The sequence below is a fragment of the Anser anser genome, assembly GCF_964211835.1.
Source record: "Anser anser genome assembly, chromosome: 21".
NCBI lineage: Eukaryota > Metazoa > Chordata > Aves > Anseriformes > Anatidae > Anser > Anser anser.
In genome coordinates, this window is record NC_139742.1 from 5,887,388 (window position 1) to 5,910,517 (window position 23,130).

The 23,130-nt window shown below is 47.9% G+C and overlaps 1 long non-coding RNA gene across 5 annotated transcripts; it reads left to right on the forward strand.

Annotated features, from left to right (window-relative positions):
* The first annotated feature begins 496 nt into the window (after positions 1–496).
* On the forward strand, positions 497–22,906 carry LOC310884728. Of its 5 annotated transcripts, none has more exons than XR_014574362.1 (5): positions 497–1,830; positions 18,987–19,094; positions 20,379–20,591; positions 21,421–22,575; positions 22,768–22,906. It is a non-coding gene; the product is annotated as an uncharacterized lncRNA (long non-coding RNA). The 5 variants fall into 5 exon arrangements; XR_014574364.1 differs by having other exon boundaries at positions 1,632–1,830; positions 21,421–21,567; positions 22,768–22,896; XR_014574363.1 differs by having other exon boundaries at positions 1,631–1,830; positions 21,421–22,896.
* The last annotated feature ends 224 nt before the right edge of the window (positions 22,907–23,130 follow it).

Sequence of the window (23,130 nt, forward strand, 5' to 3'; positions counted from 1 at the left end):
TTTCCAGGTGCTGAGATTGGGAAATGGGACTCATTTGGTCCCCAGTCAGAGGTGGGAATGTGCAGCTCCTGAGCACAGCCTTTCTCGGTCATATCGGCACCCTGTGCTCTCATCTCCAGCTGGGCCAAGGCTTCAGAGGCACCGCTGCCACGTGGAATGGAGAAGTAAAAGCTAACCTACGTTACACTTGTTAATATCTTCTCTGAAGAACAAGGGTCAAGCCCTGGGCAAAAGCTGAAACTCATTTTTGTTGGCTCAGCAGTGCATCACTGAGGGCTTAAATAATTTGGGGGTGTACGTGCTGTGCTGGAACTTGGAAGAGCTGCTTCCCTCTCTGCCACAGACTGGCTGTGCATTTAAGCGAGCAGTGGAGCCCCTGTTCCCCCCACTGCCCAGCCATTCAACAAGCAGCGATGTGCGAGGCTGGTGTCACACTGTCCCCAGCCACCAGCCTTGCAGGGAACTAATGTGCTAGCTGGGAGAGGGTTTGTGCTGGGAACTGGGGAACAGATTGATCTGGCCACACCAGCTTTCAGAAGTGAGCTGCTAAGCTGTTCACCTCAGCAGCATTTTAGCTTCCAAAAGCTGGTACAGCTGTTGCCAACGTACTCCAAAAAATGGGGCAATTTTTTAAATTCCAATTAGCCGGTGAACAGTTTTTGACAGAGGGAAGCTGGAAGCATGGAGGCATGTTTTGTATACTTGTGACATTTATTTGAGAGATTAGCACCTCCTAGTAAATAGGTATTAACTAAAATCTGTCTGAATTATGTTCCTAATTACTATTTCATTTGCAGTGGTGTTGTATTTATTACAGTAAGCTTCTTGGGTATTTATTGTGTTATGTATTGGAGTGAGACTCTAGATGCTGAATGTATGTGCTAAATACAAAGGCTAATAAGCATTACAGTCAGTATAACTGCAAAACCCTTGATAGGAGTCAAGTCATTTTATTCAAGCTTTGGAATCTTCCTCTCACAGTAAATGTAAGAAATATCCCAGGTGCCTGCCTCTGTTTGCATCTTTCCATCTATTACTCAGTATGCTTTGTTTACTTCTTTCTCTCTCTCTCTCTCTTTTTTTTTTTTTTTTTTTTTTTTTTTTTTTTTTTTGCACAATGCCCCAGTTGCCAATCCAAGCTTTTTTCCCCAGTAATCTCTCTCTGTTGGAGTTAGGGTTACATTGCCCTGTGCTTCTGCTCGAAAACCTGGAGGCATCACTATGCAATATTTTTTGCTATTTGATGTTCTTTTTTGAGGTGGACGTTCCCCTCCATTTTCTGCAGGCTGAATAAATCAACGTCTCTGGGTTTGGTTGCTGTATTTTTATTGTGATGAAATCCTCCAAAGGGGCCTAAGACAAAGCTGTGGATGGAGATCTAAATCTAAGGAGCCCATTCCAGATTTCATGCCATAATACACCGAGTCTTTAGGCAAACGTCACAGAGAGAGGACGACTATAAATCGCAGTTAGATGATTGTGCATTTAATGCTTCTCATAAACGTATAAAGTTTGTCTTCAGAAAGCTGTAATGAAGGAAAGCAGATTGAAGCCAGGAAGTGTCTTGTTAGCATGTGATGGAAATGTTAATCAGGAGTCTTTAAGGAGGATGTAATTAATTCATTCCCCACTCACTGCTGTGTGAGGGCCTGGGGACCAATCAGGAGGCAAAGGGCAAATCATTTGGAGGGGAGGTGGGAAGGAGTTGCTCTGTGGTGAGAGAGGGGACTTTGTGGGGTTGTTTTGGGTACTTTCCTTCCATTTTGTGGGTGCTGTGGTTGGCCTGGAGCAAGGACCTACCTGAAACCTGGCCTCAGTTTATGGAAATAGGTAAGTCATGGCATTGTTCTCAGCTTCCTCATCAGAAAGCTGAAGTAGTCATAGGTGTTTAATTAGCAAAACTCTGTAAGGGATACTGAGAAAGCAGTTAAATCATTTGAGGGTTCTTAAGCTAGCTTCTGATAAATACCTGGTCCTTCCTCTTCTCTTTTCTTTTCAGTCCCTCTCCCCACTGCTCCTCCGCCGGTATTCTGCCTTGATTGTGTGCTCTGCCCTGTATTGACTACAGTCTCTCCGGGTCAGATAGAGGTTTCTGATCCTTGTTTGTGGAGTACAAGCTAAACTTGTTGTGCTATAGGAATGTCTTACAATAATAATTCTCTGTTGTATTGATTCTTATGGTGCGTCTTCCAAGCTTTGATTACACTGAATGCTAAGCTCCCTTGTGCTGCAGGCATTGGGGTGCATTGAGGTACCTGTAACCTTGCCTCTCTGGAAAGCAGCCCAGCTATGTGCCAGGAAAGTAGAATTAGATTTTGTTCCTCCCTGGGAATGAAAAGTGTAGCACTGTCTTGTTTCTATGTGAGCTTGGAAAAAGTCTGCAAATACATGCAGCTGCCCCAGAGGTCCTGACTGGAGCTTGTCTTGGGCTCTGCAGCCTCTTTCAGAGTCTGAGCTAAAAGAGCTGTGCTCCTTTCCAAATGAGTTTCATTTCCTTCCTTTTCTTATCGAAGGAAAGCGGAGCTTCAACTTCTATGCTGAAAATAACGTCACTGTGTTTTAAATATCATTCTGTTTAGTAATTCTTGCTTTTCTCTAGTGCAAAGGGTTTTCAGGTATCTGAATGGAAATAAAAGTTGGAGTTTATTTCCCTTGGACTTAATCACTTTCATTAGTTACCATGTCTGGTTTGGATCTGAATTCCATCATTGTTATTGCACTCTTCACACTCTGCCTGAAGCCTCAGCGTTGTAATGGAACAAAAATTCCCAGTCCCTTGGGGTCTCTATAGAATATGACTCTTGTAACATCTGGGACTCTTCCACCCTGACAGATTTGCAAGTTCAGAGAGATTTTATTTTACTGGCTAATACCGCAGAAAATAATAAAACATGCAAACCAGTGAGACTGTAAACCAAACCCATTAAACCTGATTATTGCCAATTTGTGCCCAGTACCTGCGGCTTGTAGAAAGTTCTTGCCTGTGGTTAACTGGCAATTGTTGTTGTTTATGTGTTTACTAGCTTGTACCCAACATATGCTTAATGGCTCTTCTGCTCAAGTTTTTTTTTTTTTGCCGTGGTTTTAATCTCTTTTTCAAATACACTGTGGCCATAGCAGTTGTAAACTCTATCTTCTCTGCAAGGTTTACTGAACTTTTTATAACATCTCTTCAATGACAGCCTTTGAACTGTTGTCCTCTCCTCTAGCACTGCCTTTGTCGTCTGAACTGCGAAGAAAAACATGGCAGTGAGGACAATGATTGTGACAAGAAGTCCTGGATGAGGGCTGGTGGGATCAAGGGCAGACCCTTACGCGATGGCTGCTAGATCCAAGCATCACCTGGGCAGTCAGGAAAATATCCCAGCTACTCCAGAGACAGCTGAGAGTTTGCTGCTCTTGCTGAGAGAAGACAAATTTAGGTTAGTTCATAATCTGAATCTTCCCGCGCTTGAAATGAGTTGTTTGATTCTGGATGTGGGATGCCGTATAGGAAGACGTGTTCTTCACCTATGTATAAAGGTGCCCAAACACCTTCATTTAGAGCCTTGGTGTTTCCAGGGAACTCGGACTCACAGAATATCCTGAGCTGGAAGGGACACAAGGATTCCTGAGTCCAACTCCCAGCTCCACACAGGACCACCCTAAATCTGAGGGCATTGTCCAAGTGTTTCTTGAACTCCAGCAGGCTTGGGGTTGTGACCACTGCCCTGGGAAGCCTGTTCCAGCACCCAACCACCCTCTCAGTTCAGAACGTTTCCTTAACACCCAGATTGACCCTCCCTTGTCCCAGCTCCATGCTGTTTCCTCTGGTCCTGTCGCTGTCCCCAGAGAGCAGAGCTCAGCGCCTGCCCCTCTGCTCCCCTCGTGAGGGAGCTGCAGGCTGCCATGAGGCCTGCCCTCGTGAGGGAGCGGCAGGCTGCCATGAGGCCTGCCCTCCCAATAAAAGCTCATGGTGTGGCTCAGCAGGGAGAATCAGCGTCCTAATGTAAGGAAGGAGTCCAGGCTTACTGTGCAAAGGACCTGGTGACTCTCAGACTGCTGCTGGTCTGGCAGTGGGACTCCTGCTCCCAGCCTGTCTGTGTCTTTTACCTGTGGACTGCTTGGGCAAAGTAGGAGCTGGGACTGGAAATCTAAATTGTTCCTTCTGTGTGCCTTATGGCTTCCTCTTCTGGTCACCTGGATTGCAGCTGGGAGAAGAGGTGCCCAAACCAAGGTTGCTGTGAAATACAGTCACAAACTTCTGAGGACCAAAGGTGCTGAGCCCAGTGTGGTAAGCAAAGCTGGTCAGCTTTCAGCAGGGTGTTAACTTAAAATACTTGGGTCCTTGAATGCATGCTATGTTTCTTGCTCTTCATATCTTATTCCATTGATGTTAGTTTATGCTTATTTGAGAGACCTCTCCTGTCCTGCTTGGCTGGTGCCTCAGCATTTGATGAGCACTGACCACTTACAAGCACACCTGGAGCTGCTCACTGCAGCTCTGGCCCTCCAGGCCATGGCCATTGCAGTAGTTGCTGTCTTCTTAGCCAGGAAACCAGTATTTCTGCTCACGTTTTAAACTTGAGTCAGTAAGAAATGCAAACTATTACTTCAGTGTCTGTATTTCTCTTACAGGGCTGGAGGAATGCTACCTTTGCTTAGTTGGTAGAATAGATATATTCCATAATTCTTCAGGGAATTAATATTCACGTTATTAACTTTAACATATTGCTCTCAGTTCCACATCTTTTTGGTTTAACAAGCAGTTGCAGACTCAAAATGATGAGCTTGGTTGAAAATGTTGCGCCTCTCTTTGGGGTCTGGGGACTGAGTTTTACCAATTAAAGTGGAAATATGTTTGAACTGCGTAGTGGAAAATCAACATCCAAATTAGTAGCATGCAAGATTAAAATTACTGCTGTAGGAGGACCTCACCGGAGGTGAGTGCAGCCCCACCTCAAGGAGGCTGTCTGAGGTCAGGTCTGTCTGAGGGTACCTGTTTTTTTCTCCCTTTGCATAAGGCTTGTCCCTGGGGAAGCTCATGGCTCTGACCAGGCCAGAACATCCCTGTTCAGTGCTGTTGCCAGGCTGCATCTCACAACTCTGAGGGAGATACTCTTCTGGGGGGTCAGTGCAAGGAGGATTGGGTGCAGATGGATGGAAGTGGTAACCCCCCAGCAAGTTCTGGCAATATCTGCAGTCAGTCCTGCTTTTTCGGGTCACTTCAGGTGGATTTTTGGGTGGGAAGAGGGGTGCTTCTTGTATATGGCATGAGTATCTTGAGAGAGGTCCTGTAGATACTTTGCAAGTCCAATGGCTTTGGGAGGGTCAAAGGTACAGCCCCTTGCTTTTCTACAGAGTCACTGAAGGCTTGTGCCAGAGGCATTCAAAAAATAAAAATAATAAATCTAGACCTGCTTTCCAACATTCCGATTTAATAGGTACCTTCATGCCTCTTATCCACTGCTGAAGTACAATATGTGATGTTCTGGGAAGAACCTTCAAACCAACAAAGAAAACCTCTCCCACACCTGTCCTGGGAGAGGCAAGGTTCAGATGCTCCTTCCCTGCCAACTGGATCCTCTTTAGAAGGATGTTCTTCCCAGTAGGATATAAAAAATATATCTCAATCACCTTCCTTATCTGAAGTTACTTGCACCTGCTAATGTGGCCTCAGTCGTCTTCCCTTTGTCCCTGTTTTTTTTGTTTCCATGAAGGATATAACTTTACAGTGCGTTGATGGAAAGCTGCAGTGACATTGAACTAAAATGTTGCTGGGTAGCTTATTAGAATTGGCAGCAATAATCATTAATAGGTGACTTAGGAGTCTGAAGCCTTTTAATGGGCAACTTACCAGGAACCTGCTTCTGGAACATATTTGTGGGAATCTTCTACCTTAATTCAAGGTAATAGTTGCTTTTTTAATCTCTAGAAAGTACTTGGAATGTGATATGAACATCTAAGAACAATGTTTTTAAAATATAAAATTGAAATAAAGAATAGTCTAACCTTTTGAACAAGGTAGCCTGTTTTCCTTTGTAGTAAAGGTGGATTTGCTTTGCCCCTGGGTTATTGTGTGGCACTGAGTTTCATGGCTATAGTCCGTGTTGCATTTTTAAGATATTTTCCCCTCCATGAGCACAAAATTGTTGCTCTTTCAATGTCCAGGTGTCAGTACTGCTGTGAGCTCTTCTGTCCTGCTCTTATTAACCTTGAATGACTTTTGCTTCTGAAGCCGATGCACTTGGTCCCTTCCAGCTCACCACCCATATGTATGCAATTGCATAAATAAAGAAATAAGCTTTCACACCATTAAATTCAAGGAACTGATGCATTTCAAATGCAGAAAACAGAAGCAACTGAGTGTCTTGCTAATTTTTACACTAATTTACACCAGAGGGAATAAGAAGTCTCTTAAATCAGATGCTAATTTTGTTTACTTAACTTCCTAGTCAGCACAATGACCTTTCATCCACGAATAAGAACAAATTAGCGCAGAAGTTCTTTGCGGGAGACTGGAGAACTTGCCTCAACCTGATACTGAATAATACCCAATTAAATCTACTTCTAAACAACTCTGCCTTCCCTCCTAGAAGGAAGTTTCAGATAAAAGAACAAAATGATATGCCTTTTATTTGCCACTTTACGAAATCTCTTCACGTAATGCAAACAACCCTAACCCTAGTGTGTCTGATACAGGATTTGCAATGCTCTCGGTTATTGGTAAGAGGATAAGAAGCTTATTGCTGTTTATCAGGAGGAGGATAAAAGATCCCCTGCTCCCCATGCTAGGAGGGGAATGGATTTCCATGTTTATCAACAATCAGGGGAAGGTGAGTGGGAGGGAGATAGCTTGGTAACAAAGCTGTAAAGACACAAAAATTAGGTGGAAGAATAGGAATTCTTCATATTTGGTAACAGGATAAGAGACATTGAGCATGCTCTTTGGTGAGATAAGAAGCTTATACTGAAATGAAAGTGTTTTTTGGTATCGAGACAGATTCAGAGGCCTCCTGATGGTGGGGAGGCAATTTAACAGCTACCTGAGGATTTGCAGAAGGAATAGAGGGGCTCCTGAGAAGCAGCACCAACCCTGTCTGTACATGGTGGAGAGTGTCTGGCCCTCTGTGGCTCTCTGTGCTTGGACAGGTTTGCGTTTTCCCATTGATTGTGGATGGGAGACCTCCTGGAGACCCTCAGACAGTCACAGCTGACAGAAAGCAAATGAAATGACAGTTTTGTGGGTTTTGACTGTTTTGTTTTTTTGACAGTTGTGCCTTTGGTGATAGTGGATGTGATGCGGTGCTGGCCAGGGAACAGCACCTTCGAACTTGGGGCACACAGGGCTTGAGAGAGATTTGAAATGGAGACATCTCCAGCATCATCCCTCTGCCCCTCAGGCTCTGTCCAGACCACAAGTTCTCTTCTCAAAGGCAAAATCGAGCTCTTTGCCCTCAGTCTGGGAGATGTTGAGGAAAAGCAGAAATCCAGACCCACCCCGTGTATTCAGAGAGATGTCTGCCCCTTCCTCAGTCCGGAGGTAACATCTCATTTCCTTAGCTATGCTCTTGTTGGCTTGATGTAAATTTAATATCCTTGGCTTGCGGTGACATAAAACCAAACAATTTCCAGGCATTTGTCACACAGTAAATGAGAGAGACAGTGCAGCAGGGTGCAGAACGCTTGATTCACTGAACTGTAAAGGCAGCTGCCCACAGCACCATATTCAAGTGCTTGGCTGGAAGAAAATGGAGTGAAGCAGGTGGCAGGAGGAGAAAAGAGTGCTACCATGCACCTTGACAGTGCTCTCTGCATCAGGTGCTGGGGTGCCTGCAGGGCTGGGTGGGCAAGTTAATAGCCAAATGTAGCTAAACATTAAATCTGCAGCACAAGTCTTGTTTAAAATATGCTTGGTTCCACTGCTGGCTGGCTGTTTTAGATATAAATGGCTTTCTGCAGCAGCTGGACTGGTGGAGTGGTGACCTCTAAGCCATCACCTGTGTTGTGTTTAATGCAATGTCTTGAACTTCTCTGGTGCTGGCTGTCCTTCCACAGCCTGTTTCCCCACTGGGCTTAAAAGAGACATAGGGGTTGGAGGAAAATAATCCTTAAGTGTGTGGCAGAGAGGTGTGAACAAACAGTGAGATCCTGTACTCAGCATGCTTTTAGAGAGGTCATGCTGCATGTTTCCATTTTGGTCCCAGATGCTGAAGTCCCACAGCCATGTGAGATGTTGGACTTGATGATTTTAGAGGTCTTTTTCCAACCTAAATGATGCTGTGATTCTATGTCCTCCTCTCTGAAAGCTGCTGCTCCTCCCAGTAGGATCTGGGGGCCGTGAGTCAAAGCTAATCCTATTGTATTTCCAGCTCTCTTCCCCTGTGCCTGTGTGAAGCCATCTGTCTGTGCACCGCACAGGTCACTGAGCGCCTTACCCAGAGACAAGTCCAGTTAATCCTTCCTGTTGCAGTAGGGCCAAGAAGCCAGCACAGCCTGGGACTACCGCGTGTACCTGTTGGTGCAATGCAGTCTGTGGCCACCCTCACTGAGGAGCTCGGGCTGGGGCTTAAATCCCTGCTCAGGGCTCTCCTGCTCACCCCACTGTGGATGTGGGACTCGCATCCAGCTCTGGAGTGCAGGTCTTCTCAGATAAGAGTTGAGCTTTGGGCTTCTCTCCAGTTGGGTACGGGGAACAGATTCCTGCCTTGCTTATCCTCCCCTCGACACGGCTTCCAGCTTGGAGGATATGCTCCAAACCCAACTGGTTATCAAAGGGATCCAGACGACAAGGAGCGGAGCACGGCTTCTGGCAGGAACTAGCGCTGTGCTTTGGCCTCTCCGAAGGATCACAGAGTGGTTGCGGAGCTGCTCCTGGGGCTGGCAGCAGACCAGGCTGACAGCGCATTTATTTATCAGTGGCCGAAACTCCTGCACTAAGTCTATTGAGGTGCTCAAGCTGTTTTCTTCCTGGATATTGCTCTGTGAATTGTGGGGGGGTTGTTTATTTTTAGACATGCCCATTGGTTTTAGGGAGTAGCAGAGATGCTGCAAGCTTGTCCACTCTAGGCTTTGTTCCCTGTTGCTGCATGCCAGAGTTTGACCCTAAATCCCCATCCAGATCTGTAGGTTCTTGGTCCCAATGCCAGGGCCTGATCCTGCAGTGGGATCTGTGCTCACCTGTCAGGAGGGTGGTGCAGGGGGGACATCTGCCACCCCAACTGAGGGCACAGCAGGTGAGCATGCTGTATTGCTCTTCTCCAGGAACAAGAGCAGTGCTGGCCATCTTCTTGAATTTATTTAATGAGATGCACACTGGGAAGGGAAATGGGAGATCTCTGCAGGCTTTCTTGTGCTGGCTGGAGGTGAGGACGGTGCCTGGGTCCTGCTTCTGCTCCCTCCTTTGGAAAGGATACATCACACAAGGAAATGCTTTCCTGATGCCAAAGGTTGAATCTTTTATTTCATTTATTTTCCCCACTTGCCAGGGTTCAGCTGAGCCTTTGTGCTCGCAGTCTCCACCCAACTGGGAGCATGAACAGCTGGGGGTACAAACCCTGAGCACCTGGGGCATCTGGGCATGTGTCACCTACTGGGGGGAAAACAAAAATAATAAAAAATAATCACCAGGACCCACCTCAGCGAGCTGCTGTGCCAAAAGTGCCCCGTGTCGGGAGGTCACTGGTGTGGCTCTCCCTGCCCTGCTGCCCGCAGGGGAGCTCACGTTTCCCACTTCCAGATGAATCTCTCTCTCTGGAGTCGAACTCCAGCAAAGGAATGAATTGCTCTTACAGCCTGTTAATGAATTTCTGAAATAAGGAATTAATTACCGTCTGTCCAAATTAGAGTTGTCCTATCCTTTGAGATCCATCTTTTTGATTCTAATTAATTTTAAAAATTACTTTTAGAGTCTTCAGTAGAGATTCTAATTTATTTTACTCTAATATTATTTCTCTGATAAGCAATTTAATTTTTAGATCGGAATCCGCCTAATCTCAAATTTGTCACACAAACTCTGCTCTCTAAGATACTGTTTACAGCTTTTTGGAGATGACAGATCATGATGCACAAATCATTCTTTCTTCTTTTTCCTTTTAAACACCTGAACGTGTGCGCTCAAAGGAGATTAATTGAAACCCTTCGCTGAGCTATGTTTAGGAAAGATCCTTAATATTTTAGAACCAAAAACAAATATTAGTTATAAAGCTTCTCTAATTGCACTATTTCATGGAGAAAAATGCATGTCTAATTTGCTTTTTTAAAACGAACATTTGCTTTATGGGTATTTGCCAGAGTTTGACAGTTATGTTAACTGGCTGTTTTTATTAACTCATGTTCTCAGCATCGAGTGCACTGGCAGCTGGGGGAAATTCAAATATCAATTTTACATTCTTATCAAAGCTCCTATCCCATAGGCTGCAATAAACTGCATGGCAAGCTTTACCCTCACTCCTGAATTTGTCTTGTATGAGTTTTAGACTCCTAAGCATTATTTTTTTTCTTATTGTAGTGCTTACCCCAACTCAGCTGAGACTGGGGCTCCTGATGTGCCGAGTGCTTCTTCCCTGGTGCCTTCAGTCCAAGCACGAAGGCTGTGAAGGGCAAGTGTTAGCTCCCTGGCCCATCTCATCCTCTGCTTGGTGGCCGTCCCTGGCGAGGACAAGGCTGGGTGTACAAGTGACACTTGGAGATCGCAGGAGGGCAGCTGGTACCACAGGCTGGGTCTGCATCGTGGGTGGTGTGTAGGCACACGCAGCTCTCTCTATGGGCGCTTTGATTTTTTTCTCCTGCCAAACACAAATGAAATTTGGTAAAGGTTTAAAAACACATTAGCAAGAGACAGAGATGTAACCTGAAATCTCACAGTGCCTGCCAAAATTCGTGCAAAAGCAGCCCTAGAGAGTCCTGGAAGTCTTCCTGGTGACTCAGAGGAATTTTTAATAAATCTCCTGTGGAGACTACAGCTGCCAAGTGCCTGCTCTGCTGCTTCCCTGCAGCCCTTCCATGCCCCACCCTGGGGTACCTGGCGCATCCTTTTTGTCCCTAGTGTGTGTTGCAGAGCACTGGTGTAGTGAAGCTGATGGAGCTGCTTGGCTGTGCCTCTGCTCCTTGTGTAGGGCAGACCCCTACCTGTGAAACCTGGGCTTCCTACATCAGTATGCAAGTCAGGGAAGAAAGTCCTGAGTCACTTTGGACAATTTTATGTTATAGTTTGTTTGGGTTCTTAAGCTCCTTCTATTTGTATTTTTTTAATTCCCACCTGTGTGTGGCATTGGATCTTGGATTCTAAGAATCCCAGATGCTTAGCAGATGGTTAGCTTGAAAAAATAATCAAAGAGGCAGCAAAATTCTGTGTTCATGAGCTCCTATTTATTTCAATCTGGTGTTTTGCCTCACAACAAGACTAATAAGCAATTACTCCAGCATCTCAAATGCTTATGCAGTGTAAATGCATCTGTCAACCAGATTCAACATCATCAATAAAGCTGCCAAAGCTGTTCATAATTCAATGATATATGCTTTGAGCATCTTTTTTGAATATAATTTAAAGATTGCAGTCCTATGATTCCGACATTATTTTGTATGTGTTTAAAATACCTCCAGCTGGAGAGATCCGTGCCTCGTGTCACTTAATCACCTCTGCCTACGTGGACCACTGGCGGCCGTGCCATTTGGCTTGCGTGTCAGTCCTGCTTCTTGGCTGTTCTCTGACAGGGCTCCCACAAGGACTGCTGGGGCTGCAAGCGTCTTTCAGGGATTTGCAGCCTTTCATTCCTCCTTCTTCTTCTGCCGAAATTTCCCCCATGTGCGGAATTTCATTGCAGCGCTACAAGCCCTGAGTGCTGCGTGTGAAGAGAAGTCCTTGACAGGGAAGCTGTGCTCTGCAATATACCTTGGGTATTATTCTTTTTAACGTCTAAAGACATCTGGCTGTAAGAAACAGGTTGCTGTGATCAGTCTCCGCATATATGTGCATGTCTTAATTGCTTTCTGGATCTCAACCCAATTTGACAGAAGTGTCCCAAACACGATGCTTTCATTAATACACATGAATGAATTGCAGTGCGTTTCTGCAAACTGGCACCTAGCCTTAGTGTTGAAGTTATTTAACAGTAGAATCCAGCACACAGGCAGTGAGAATCTCGCCTCCTTACACCTCCATCTCCCAGCCTGCATCCTTCACTTATGCAAACATTTCATATTGTTATATCCCATCAGTACTTGTGGAAACAGGCATACTGCAGAGAGAGACAATATTCGTGCCCCAGCTGGAGGAAGAGCACAGCCCCACAAGCTCAGCCATTCATCAGATCCCCAAACATCCACATGGGAAGGGCCATTGTGGATGTCCCAGCTGCTGGAAACTCTTCCAGCAGATCTAGCAGCTCACCCCAGGGCTCTGGGAGATGGCCCTTCATCAGAGTCAGTGCTGTTGGGGTGGTGCTTTCAACCCGGGGCATCACACTTGAAGAAAATAGGAAGCGTTTTGTATGGCAGATGTTGGTTGGTGCCCACCAGTCACTGGTCTGGTGTGGGGGGACCGAGACCTGCCTGGGGTCCTGGCTTCAACACCCATCCACTGCCCAGCAGGCAGCTTCTTGGCTGTGGCCAGAGGCCTTAGCGTTGCCCCACAGCGCCGAGCACCTCACAGCCCTGTGCTGGGGTGAGCACTGTCCTCCTTCATGCTGGTACCAACAGGAAAGGCAGAGCTGGGAGTGTGGCACACTTACCAGTCCTTACCAGTTGCCCTGGTTTACCACCTGGTTGAGCTCATCCATCCGCCTGGGGGTTTTGTCACCCAGGGGATGCTGAAATTCCCTCTGTGGTTTAGGTTCCCCATCCCAGCTTGTTGGAGCTGCTGTCACAGTGGCTCTGGACGGGCTTTGCTCAGCTCCCCTCCTTGGTCTCCCCTCTGAGGGGCAGAAACCAACATTTTGCCATTGTGTAATAGGTTTATCATCATCTCCTCGTTTCCCAGCTTTCCTTTGGCTGCCCGTGTGGCGGTTTGCTGTCAGGGCACTCTCAACCACTTGCATTTTCCATGTGCAGTGCACGTACTCCGGCCCCAAGTAGAGCAGCTCATCAATCGCGAGGCAGCGATGCTCACTGCGGTTTGGCTCCTTCTTATCTCTGCTACCAAATTCACGCAGCCCCTCAGCCACGTGCTTTTATTTGCGGCTCAGAGGAGGGATTGACTGTTCCTCCCGTCAGGATCATTTCGTGTGAGCCAAAATCCTCTGCTCACTTCGCACGCTGGCTATGCTAATTTACTCTGCCTCTGTTTTCCCGCTACCTACTGGTGTGAGCTTCTCTTCCTTTTGGTTTGTGTTGTGCCTTATGCCAGAGCTAATGCAGTACAGTTTTCTGAGCAAAGAGAGATCCTGATGACTTCTTTAATTTTTTTTTCTTTTTTTAAGTCTGTGTGAATAAGAACCTGAGTCTGTCGGAGCAGGAGGCAATGCACAGTTTAATTTCTCCGCTCTCTCAAGTGTGTCAGTTCCCGAAGCTGGGGGGGGGGGAGAAGAGCTGGTTAAAGCAGCCTGCTAGGAGCAGTAGTCCAAGGTTAGGGAAAGGAAATGTTTTAAAACTGGTGATTTGGGAAAGGGATGGCTCGGCTTTGGGCGCGACAGAGCAGGGAGGGTGCGAAGGGAGGAAGCCCGAGGCAGGGCACCCGCGCTGGGCGTGCAGGCGGTGCCCGGTGCCAGCTGGTGGGCTGCACACAGTGTCTGTCTGTCTGTCCGTCTGTTCTCCCGAGCAAAACCTCAGCCACGGGCTGGGCCGTGCCCATGCAGGTCTCTGATGCTCCCTGGGGAGGGCTGTGTCCCATTGCCTGCCTCCTGACGTTTCCATTTCAGAGAGACTTGGAGCGATTGCATGCTCGTCTTTCCCTGTGACATCGCAGAAGCATCTTGGCTAAGGTTTTTGCTAAGTGAGCGTGTTTTGTCTCAAAGGTGATTGCTTTATTAACCCCCAGGAACAGGACAGATTGTTGTGATTGACCATAGGCTGTGTTTGGGGCTATCCATTCCTAGATTCTCAAAAAGTAAGGTGCTCATCTAACGAACGTTGGGAAGGGGTCAGCTGGCTTGTGTGTCTCAGCAGTGGGCTGTAGTTTTTATATATTTTTTTTAATATTATTTTTTGGTCTGCTTCCCTGGTGTTTTGCAGATAGTTCCCATTCCTGCTGGGGATGGGTCCCCCTGTTTCTAGACACATGCGTTTGAGCTGGTCCTTTGGGGTCTTCCATGAAAATAGACTTAAACCCCAGGTTCACCTGGAACATCCTCCATGAAACTGGTGAAATTGAAGGCTTATCGAAACACCAGCCATGGACAGTGAATCCAGAATTCACCATTGGGCTTATGAGGAGCTACAGCATCATTTCAGAACGAGTATTTTTATACAGGTGATCACAGTGCCTAATTTTACTCCATTTCATGCTTTTGCAGCTAAGGATGATTTTAAGGCCAGGGACAAAGTGGAATCGTGACAGTATTTTCCCTCTCCCAGCAGCCCTGTTAGAGCCCTCAGCTGTTAGACCCAGCCTGCTTTTACAGCCAAGAGGTCCGAGGGAGAAAGGCGACAGGAAAATTTAAACATTTTATGAAGTATTTTACAGAAGGGCGACGTGGCGTGCGTCGGCTGGTTAATAGTGTGGCGTAAGTGGTGCTGGGACTCAGTGCAGTCACTGCCCGAGCTCATGGTAGTAAAACCTTTAATTGGCACCAGGTTGTGGGGTTTAGTGGGCCAGATCTTGTCGCTGTCACGCAGGTGACTGATGCCCCGGTGGGGAAGGAGGCCTGGAGGCTGCGGCCTCTGGTGGAAGAGCAGCAGCACGGGTTATGGGTCGATGTGTCCCATGTACTTGGGTGAGAGAAGCTCCGGGGGTGACTTCATATAGGACGGCGTGGAGGTGTCTGGGGAGCCTCAGCCCTCGGTCTCGCTGAGGCTGCTGCCCGGAGGTCTCCCGAAGCCACGTCAGCAGGCAGGGCGCTGCTGAGAAACGCGGGCCAGAGCTGCAAAACTGCTCCCGAGCTGTGAGCCTGGGGGGAAATCAGCAGAATGCCAGAGACCTTGAGGGCCCACGGAGAGCGGATTGTTACAGGGCTGCTCCAGCTGCATGAAACTTTCATGATGCTTCCGAGTTTCCCCGTGCCGAGGCTCGGCGTAAATTCTGCGCCGTTTGTGGAGGTTACCAGGCCAACTGACTGCATATCGATCTTTCTCTCTGCATTATCATCAGGTGTAACTAAAAACAATCAAGGAGCGTGTGCATGCAAGCCTGCATTCAAGCGGACATAAATGCAAATCTCCTTCCTGTTCTGCAGGGTGAATTCCATCAAACAAATTGGTTTTGGAGTGGAAGCTAGCCCTGTTTCTGCTTAAAGTCACATTTTTCCAGTAGAAGAGGTAGAAATGTCAGCTCTCAGGACCATATACGTCTCTGCCTTTGCACCAACAAAAAATAATCAGGCTCCAATCAAAACTTGTCCCCTCTTATCTTGACAGTTGTTGACGATGATGGATGGAGACAGGTTTAGAAGATCAAATGCGAGACAATCTGTACTGCATTTCAAACCACCTAAGGCTTTTAAGTGCCAATGTGACATCTGGTGGACTCGGTAACACGCACCACACTCTAAAACGCCTCTGCTGTCCCCATCAACCCTTATTTACCACTGTTATAAATTAACAGCTTTCTCCAAGATATTTTAATGTATTATCCCACATGTGTACTTTGTGTGGCTCTCTGTTAGGGATAGGCTGTTGAGTGAAATTATAACCACATGATTCTTTTTTTTTTTCCCCCTTAACCACCGGTGGCTTGCTATTTTTTATTATCTTTTCTGCCTGGAGGAGTTTCAGAACAAAGTAACTTTTAAAAATCAAAGCTTTTCTTTAATGCAGTGTCTGGAGATAAGTTTATTGTGCTTTTATGGGATATGAGTAAACACATTTCTTCAATTTGTTCCCATCCCCCAAAAAATTATCCTGCCAGGGACATTAGGCAAAAAAGAGTACTGATGGAGACTGCAGAGCCCCGGTGTGTGTCCGTAGGCAATGTTGGTGGGTGTGATGGTACAGTCTTTTTTTCCCATTTTGTTCATGCTTTGAGGGCAGGAGGATACGGAAAGGGCAGTGGGACCTGCAAGTTTAATATCGGGCTGTCAGAGCAGGCTGTTGTGTCTTTTTGCCAAGTAGTACTTTGGGATCACAACGTGGATTTCACAGCATAAGTGATGCTGGAGGGAAATCACGAGCAAAGGGGCTCAAATCGTGCTCGGGGGAAGCGGAGAACTCGCCTCTCCCGCTCACAGCAGGACCAGCCCATGACGGAGTTATTTAACTTCTCATTACGTGACTGCTGGAGAATGCATAATTTGCTCTGATGACTTGAGGCGAAGCAGGTTGTTTTTTCACATCTTTGACATCATTTTTCAAGGCTGCCACCATCGCTTGCCGCCTCGAGGGCCAGCAGGGCTCAGAGCCGAGCACGGGGCCCCTGCCTGCTGGGGTGCTCGCAGAGGGGCTGGGAGGAGAGGGGCAGAGGATGGATGCGGCACCCCTGGGAGCGGTGCAGGAGGGCAGCAGCGTGCGATTGCTCTGAGCTGCACCATTGGCAGGGTCGATGTGTTCGTGAAGCCTTATCGAACTGCTGTGCCTGCGTGCTTCGCCCTGCTGAGCCCAGAGGGGCTGGAGGAGGGCTGCGGGGATGGGGCAGCTCCCCTAACCCCCCTGCAAGAAGGGTCTTTCTATTTATACACCACATCCGTACGGAGGGATGGTTTTCCCTATATGAGATGTGGTGGGGTGATGAAAGGCTCAGCCCCTCCTCGTTATGCAGCCGGTCTCCACCCCAGAGATCACAGCTGAAGCGCTCGTACCGCTCCTTCCCCTGCGTGCCCGTGGTACAGACACAGGGCAGCATTTACGTCTTCTAAGAAAGAGGATATCCACCCAGTTTTTGGCTGCTTTGTCCCCATTTCTCCTGCCCCTTCCAGTCTGACCCCAGTATGACCGTGGCCTCAGGCCCCCTTCCCTCGCCGGGGTGGCAGCAGCATGTTGGGCAGGAGGGGAAGCCGTAAAGAGCGAGAGGTGGCCTGCAGGCCGTTAAATTTTCCACTTTTCTGGGCATTAATACCATGATTGCTCTGTCTAAATAATGTCCGGGCTCCGGCTGCTGCATTACCTGTCTTAAGCGTGATTTACTGCCATAATAAATTAGCCCTTAAGCCAAAGAATCAAAAATAATTGGCCTTATATCTTGGTCCCCATTTTATCCACTGTTCCTTTTCTCCCTCCACGTGGCCTCTTTCGCTCTTATTCATCCTCTAACGTGTTTCTTGCCCTTATTCCCCCTCGGTGGCCACTTTCTGATGCTTTTCCATTCCTTGTGCTCACTTGGGCACTGACGGGCTTGCTTGCTTGTCCTTCATGTTCTCCCCTGGAGCTGTCTCAGGCTGCCGCGGATGGCAGAGCAGGAGGGGAGCTCCTGGGGGGGCTGGAGCCAGCCCCTGCCCACCGCTGCGGCCCTGTGCATGGGAGGTGATGGGCAACGGGGGGGCTCCCGGGCAGTGGAGGCTGGCGAGGATGTCAGCGCTGCAGTGGCGTTTTAAAAGGGCTTTAAAACGAGGCATGCGTCTTATTGCTCTAAAATAATATCAGGGGACCGCCAAGCATGAAATACAGCAGGGAGAGGGCCCTTTTGTTGGCCTATGAATTTTCTGCGCCTTTTTTTGTGTGGTTCTGCTTCGTGACTTTAACCCGCGGGCTTTTGACACCGTGCTCAGCAGCACGCACCCTCAGTCCGGTGACCTTTCGGTGTCACCAGCTCCCACCGCGCGGCAAGCTGTCTGCGCCCAGCGCCCCGGGACAAGGGGGCACCCAGCCTTCAGGCAGGAGAAGGTAAAGGTGTGGCGGGGGGGGAAGGTGGATTAAGAAGGGCAGATCCAGCAAAAAGGCTCAAAGACTTGGTGACGGTGACCTGGGTTCGGCACCACGAGCTGCTCTGAAAGCAGTTGCAGCGCAGGGCACGCAAAGAGGAGTGGCTGAGAGAGGCTTGATTTATCTCCTGAAGCAAGAGAGAATGGGTTCAAAAATATGCATACATGAGTGTGCATATGTATATCTTTATATTTATGCAAGCACAGATACCAAAAGGGACAGAGAGATGGTGTGAGCTCTGTGGCTGTTCAGTGACGCTGCGTGGTGAACAACTTCGCTGCGCCACCAGCACTGTGTGCGTCGTGCTGAGCACAGCAGCTCCAAGCTGGTTTATTCAGCAGAGTATAAATGGGACTGCTTTTGCTGTTTAGTTGCTCTGAGGTGTTTTTTTATCCCCCTCCTTCCTTTAAATAAATGGGCATTTTCTTTCTTTTTTTGAGCTGCTAATGTTCATTTTGCGTGCGGGCACGCGGCTCCAATCCTGTTTGAGAATGCACACAGTGGAGTGCAAAAATAAAGATTGCATCTCATGCATAATGCATGCCCCAGCAACCCGCTTTAACAAATTACCCAAGTAGACTCCTCTGATGGGGCTAGGGGGGAAGGAGGGGAGAAAAAAAATATTGTAGCAAGTATCTTTCTAAAGAAACGACAAGATAAACACACAAAAAATAGGCCTGCAGAGCTTTTCTTGAGAGGGGCCAATTCAAAGCCCAGATGTGGCGCTGAGCAGCTGGTCCTGCAGCCTCGGGGTGGCCAGGGGGAGCCCGGAGCTGCGGTGTCTCAGGACCTGATTTTGTGTTGTTAAGATTAGAGGAGAGGCTTCCCGCGTAGCCAGCCAGGAGAAGAGGTTATTTGTTGGTTTATTTATCGCTTTCGATTTGCTGGTTTGCGGTGATGCATTGCAACTCTGTTGGTTTTGTGCTGCTTCTCTGGAGACGGGAGCGAGCCATGCAAAATGCAGGTGTTGCGTGTGGGAGGATGGCGAGGAGGGGGCGAGAAAGGTGGGAGCGGGCCGCTAAAGCAGCCTGAGATCTTGTTTGTCTCCCTGGCATCACCAGCGGTCACCGCTCTGCAGCCTGGAGGAGCTGGAGGACGTGGATGGAAGCCTCTGACCCCGCTGTTTGCTGCAACCACTCGGGAGACTTTCCTCTGCAAAAAGGCACAAAGTAAGCAACGCAGCTTCCTCCTCATGCGTGCCCGCTGGGTCCCTGCTAACCCTGTTTCCCGCTGGGGGAAGGCAGGAGAGGTGGTGGCCCCCTGCCTCCCCTGGGAGCCCTGCCCGCTGCAGCAACACCTCCATCAAACCGGGTGCTCGGCTGTGCATCCAGCAGGATGTCCCAGCTTGGTGGTGAACAACAGCATTTTAGGAGCAGGCGGGGTTTGGTTTGCTTTTGCTGGATGGGGGTTTGGCCCCGCACCCACTGGGGCTGCTGTTGTGAGCAGGTTGGGTGCTGGCTGCCTGCAGCACCCCGCTGAGGATGGGGCACCCACGAGCACGCACTTCTCTCTCAAAGCGAGAGCCCAGCGAGCAGGGCCCGCGGCGTGTGCCTAGAGCATGACAGCAAGCAGAGGGCAGGTGATGCTGACAGCACAAAGTCTTCAGAAAGCACAAAACACACTGATAATGCCACCTTAACCTTAATAGCGGTGGCTTCTGGTTCATTATACTCCGTGGAGGGCACGGCTTAAGATTGTTTGGCTTTTATTTATTTATTTATGGTTTGAGTAAATAAGGTCAATAAGCCCTGGCTCTAAATCTCGTCTTTTTGATGTTGTCCACACTAATGACCCCAGGCCTAGGTTTGGGATTTCTTCGGTGAGCTGCTTCCCTCCCCCCCCCCCCTTCCATATTGCTGTTTCTGTTGGATTTGAAAGCGAGGCCAGGAGGAACTTTCTGCCTTGTTCCGGAGCGTTTAAGATGTGCACAGGGTGCAAGGACGGCGTGTGCCCCTCGGCTGGGTGAGGTGCTGGGCTCTGCCCCGGACCCCCAGCAGCCCTGTTCCCCCCAGGAGCTCCGTGCCATGGCCACGGCCGTGTCCTTCCCAACAGACAGCACCCCAGCACCTTTCCAGCTCCCTCCCAGAAGCGGAGCCAGCAGTGTTTGCCTGGATTAAAATAGCACACAGATTTACTGTGCTTTTGTTTTTAAACGCTTGACTGCATTAGCATTGATTTATTTTTAATACAACCAGCCACCTGCAATTTGACTGTTACTTTTGTTCATTCTTTTCGGTGACTGTAATTGCAGCGTGGTTCTTCAGCAGCCCCCAGCCCCGACACCCCGGGCAGCGCCAGGTATTGGTGGCAGGGAGCAGTGGGCATCTGCGGCACGCTGCTCCGTCCCCAGTGCCACTGAGCAGCTCCTTTATTCATTGCTCACATGTGGCTGCACACGTCATACGGGCTAAGGAGAAGGAAAAAGTGTTTTCTTTTCTTTTTGATCTGAACAGGCCCTCATCATCCTCTGCGAGGAGCACCGTGGACACTTGTTTCCTGCCTGCAGGGCTGGGAAGACAGCAGCGAGGCTCGAGGACACCGGTGAGGACGGCAGACCCCCAGGGCTCCCAACAACGCCTCGAATGCTCGCTCCTGAAGCACTCTCACCGATGTTCCGAATCACCTTGCGCATACAGTGAAACTACAGGCAGGAGCTCGCTAAGCAAGTGAGCCCCTCCTTTAATTCCATTTGCTTACGCTGCTTATTTTTCTCCCACATAATTATTTTAAAAGGAAAATTTAATTTTGTTTAATGGGAACAAAGTTTAACACTCCATAAGCTTTGTCTTCTGCAGCCCTCCATCTGGTTAGCTTTTTTTCTTTAATTATTTTTAAACTGGCCCAGTAAATTGTGTGTGTTTAAGAGGCACTTCTCATTAAGATGAAATACTTTGATCTCATAGGATCATCTCTTTTTAAAGACATGATGATATACCACAATTTTTTCCCCAACTAACCCAATTTCAATACGAATATATCCCCCACCTGCCCAGCACACGCACAGGCGGGGACGTGTGCTGCATTGCAAGCTGGAGGCAGCAATCAGAGCTGGCAGGGAGGGAAAAGGGGTCAGGAAAAGAGCTCTGAGTGGGCACAGCAGGGACCATTAAGAAGTAAGTGGCAAATCATCTCAGGAAAAGGAAACATTTAATTTTTATTTTTTAAGTACAGATGGTGTAGGAGGGAAAAAATGGCTGCAAGAAGACCAAGAGACATGGGTGCACTATATATAGATGTACAGCTGTTTCCTTCAGGTGTTATAACTCAAAAACGTAGGTTGATTAATTTTGAAAGTTGAAATGTATAGCAGATTCTGATTACATCTGAGTGTCTATAATTTAGCTACTTAGTAAAATTAACTTGACGTTTTTAGTGAGCTGTGAGGACAATAATGTGTGAAGAGACTGAAGAGCAAGTTTGACTGCATGCTCTTCCCTTACCTCCCCCCCTTTTCAATTTGCAAAGTTTATTTTTAACTTTTTCAATTTTTTCCAGCATCTTTCCTCTAATACAGACAAATGAGTTTGCTTCCCCCTGCTGTCAGCTGAAGACAGCGTTTTGGTTTTGAGCCTTTCTCATGATGGACTGGAGGTGCAAGTGCTCAGCAGCCAGAACCCAGGATGGAGCTTCAGGCCAGGCCAGGTAGGGGCCAGCTGAGGCTGGGATCTCCAAGGCATGTAACATTTATTAGAGCATGAGACCTGCACGAAGGCACTGGGACCCCCAGTTAAAGCCCTTTTTGTAAGTCAGAGAAAGCCCATTTTTGTGAACTTCTCAAAGGCAGGTCATACCAGGGAGCCCGAAAGTGCATGGCATTGTTGGTCTTCTTTAACAAAAACTCATTCATGTGCACAATAGTTGTAGGGAGAAATGGCTGTGTGGGAGGACGGGCTATGACATCCCATCAGTTCTGAGGAGCAGATTACCTGCAGCCCCTGCGATAGCTAGCTGTTGGGCTGGCGCTCTCTTGGCACTTTGGTGTGCAGATCTGCCCAAAGGAAGGGTGCAGCAGCTCCAGCCTTTTAGTATCAAGCTGAAATTCAGAGAAAAGTGATAAAAGGGTGACTATGCGCTATTCAGAGTACTACATCTGATTATCAACTACTGTTGGGAAACCAATTGGAACAAACAAAAGCTTTAGTGGGGAGAGGGGAGCTACTGCTGTAGTACCAGACCTGGCAGCGGCTCGCAGCCCTCAGCCAGCCCCGTGGCTGTAACAGCCACTTCCACAGCCACGTTTCAACAAGCACAAATTCATTTTCTGTGAAAGACCATTGCAGTTGGCTGTTCTCCAGAGCTGCGATATCAAGGACCCAGTATAACCACAGCCCTGTGCTGAGGTTTCCCAGACCTGGCGCTCGCCTTCCTGGATGACGAGGGCGAGTCATCTTCTATAATGGGGACATCATCAACTTGAAAAAAGCATCACTCTTTGTGAAATTCACTTAGTTCAACAGGGCCATGATTGCACATTAAGTCTACTTTTGTAGCCAACAACCACTTCCAGTTACGGGCTTGTTAGGGTTAAACTAACCAATTTTCCCTTGGTCCTGGTGTGCCCCTGACAGCAGGCTGCATGTGGTGGGCTCGGATCGAGAGTGGAATTGGAAAGGCACCGGGCAGGACGAGGGGAGCACAGGAGCAGCACAAGTAAGCATGTTCTATTCCGGTGTTCTCTGGCCTGGCCAAAGGATTGCTATGTGATATATCAACATGGGACATAAAAAAAAAAAAAAAAGTAAAAGGTTAATTTAAGAAACATTTTTCAGCACTTCTAGCAGAAAAATGGATTTCAAAACTGTTTGGCTTTGTCCTATCTGTGACCTTCTGTTCTCTTGGTAGAGACTTGGGGAGCAAAGAGGGGAAGGCAGTGTTTCTGCCAACAGCCTTTTGATCATGACTCCTTGAAAGCAAGTTTCCACCATCCAAACTCAGCCCTGACAAGCACTTCTGCCGCACCTAACAACTGCAGCTGATAAGGGCTGGAGCAATCTTAGTCACGGGCAGGAAAGAAGTGAGCTATGCCAGCCATTATGAAGATTTCAATCCCTTGATGACTTTGTTCAAAAAGTGCTCAAAGTTCTGGCGTTTCAAACAAAACAACACAAACAGATTGGTGAGTATTTTAAAATTTAATTAATTGTCTGATTTTGAGTAATATTTTCAGACCTAGCATCAGTCTAAGTTTCTAACAGGGCAATGAGA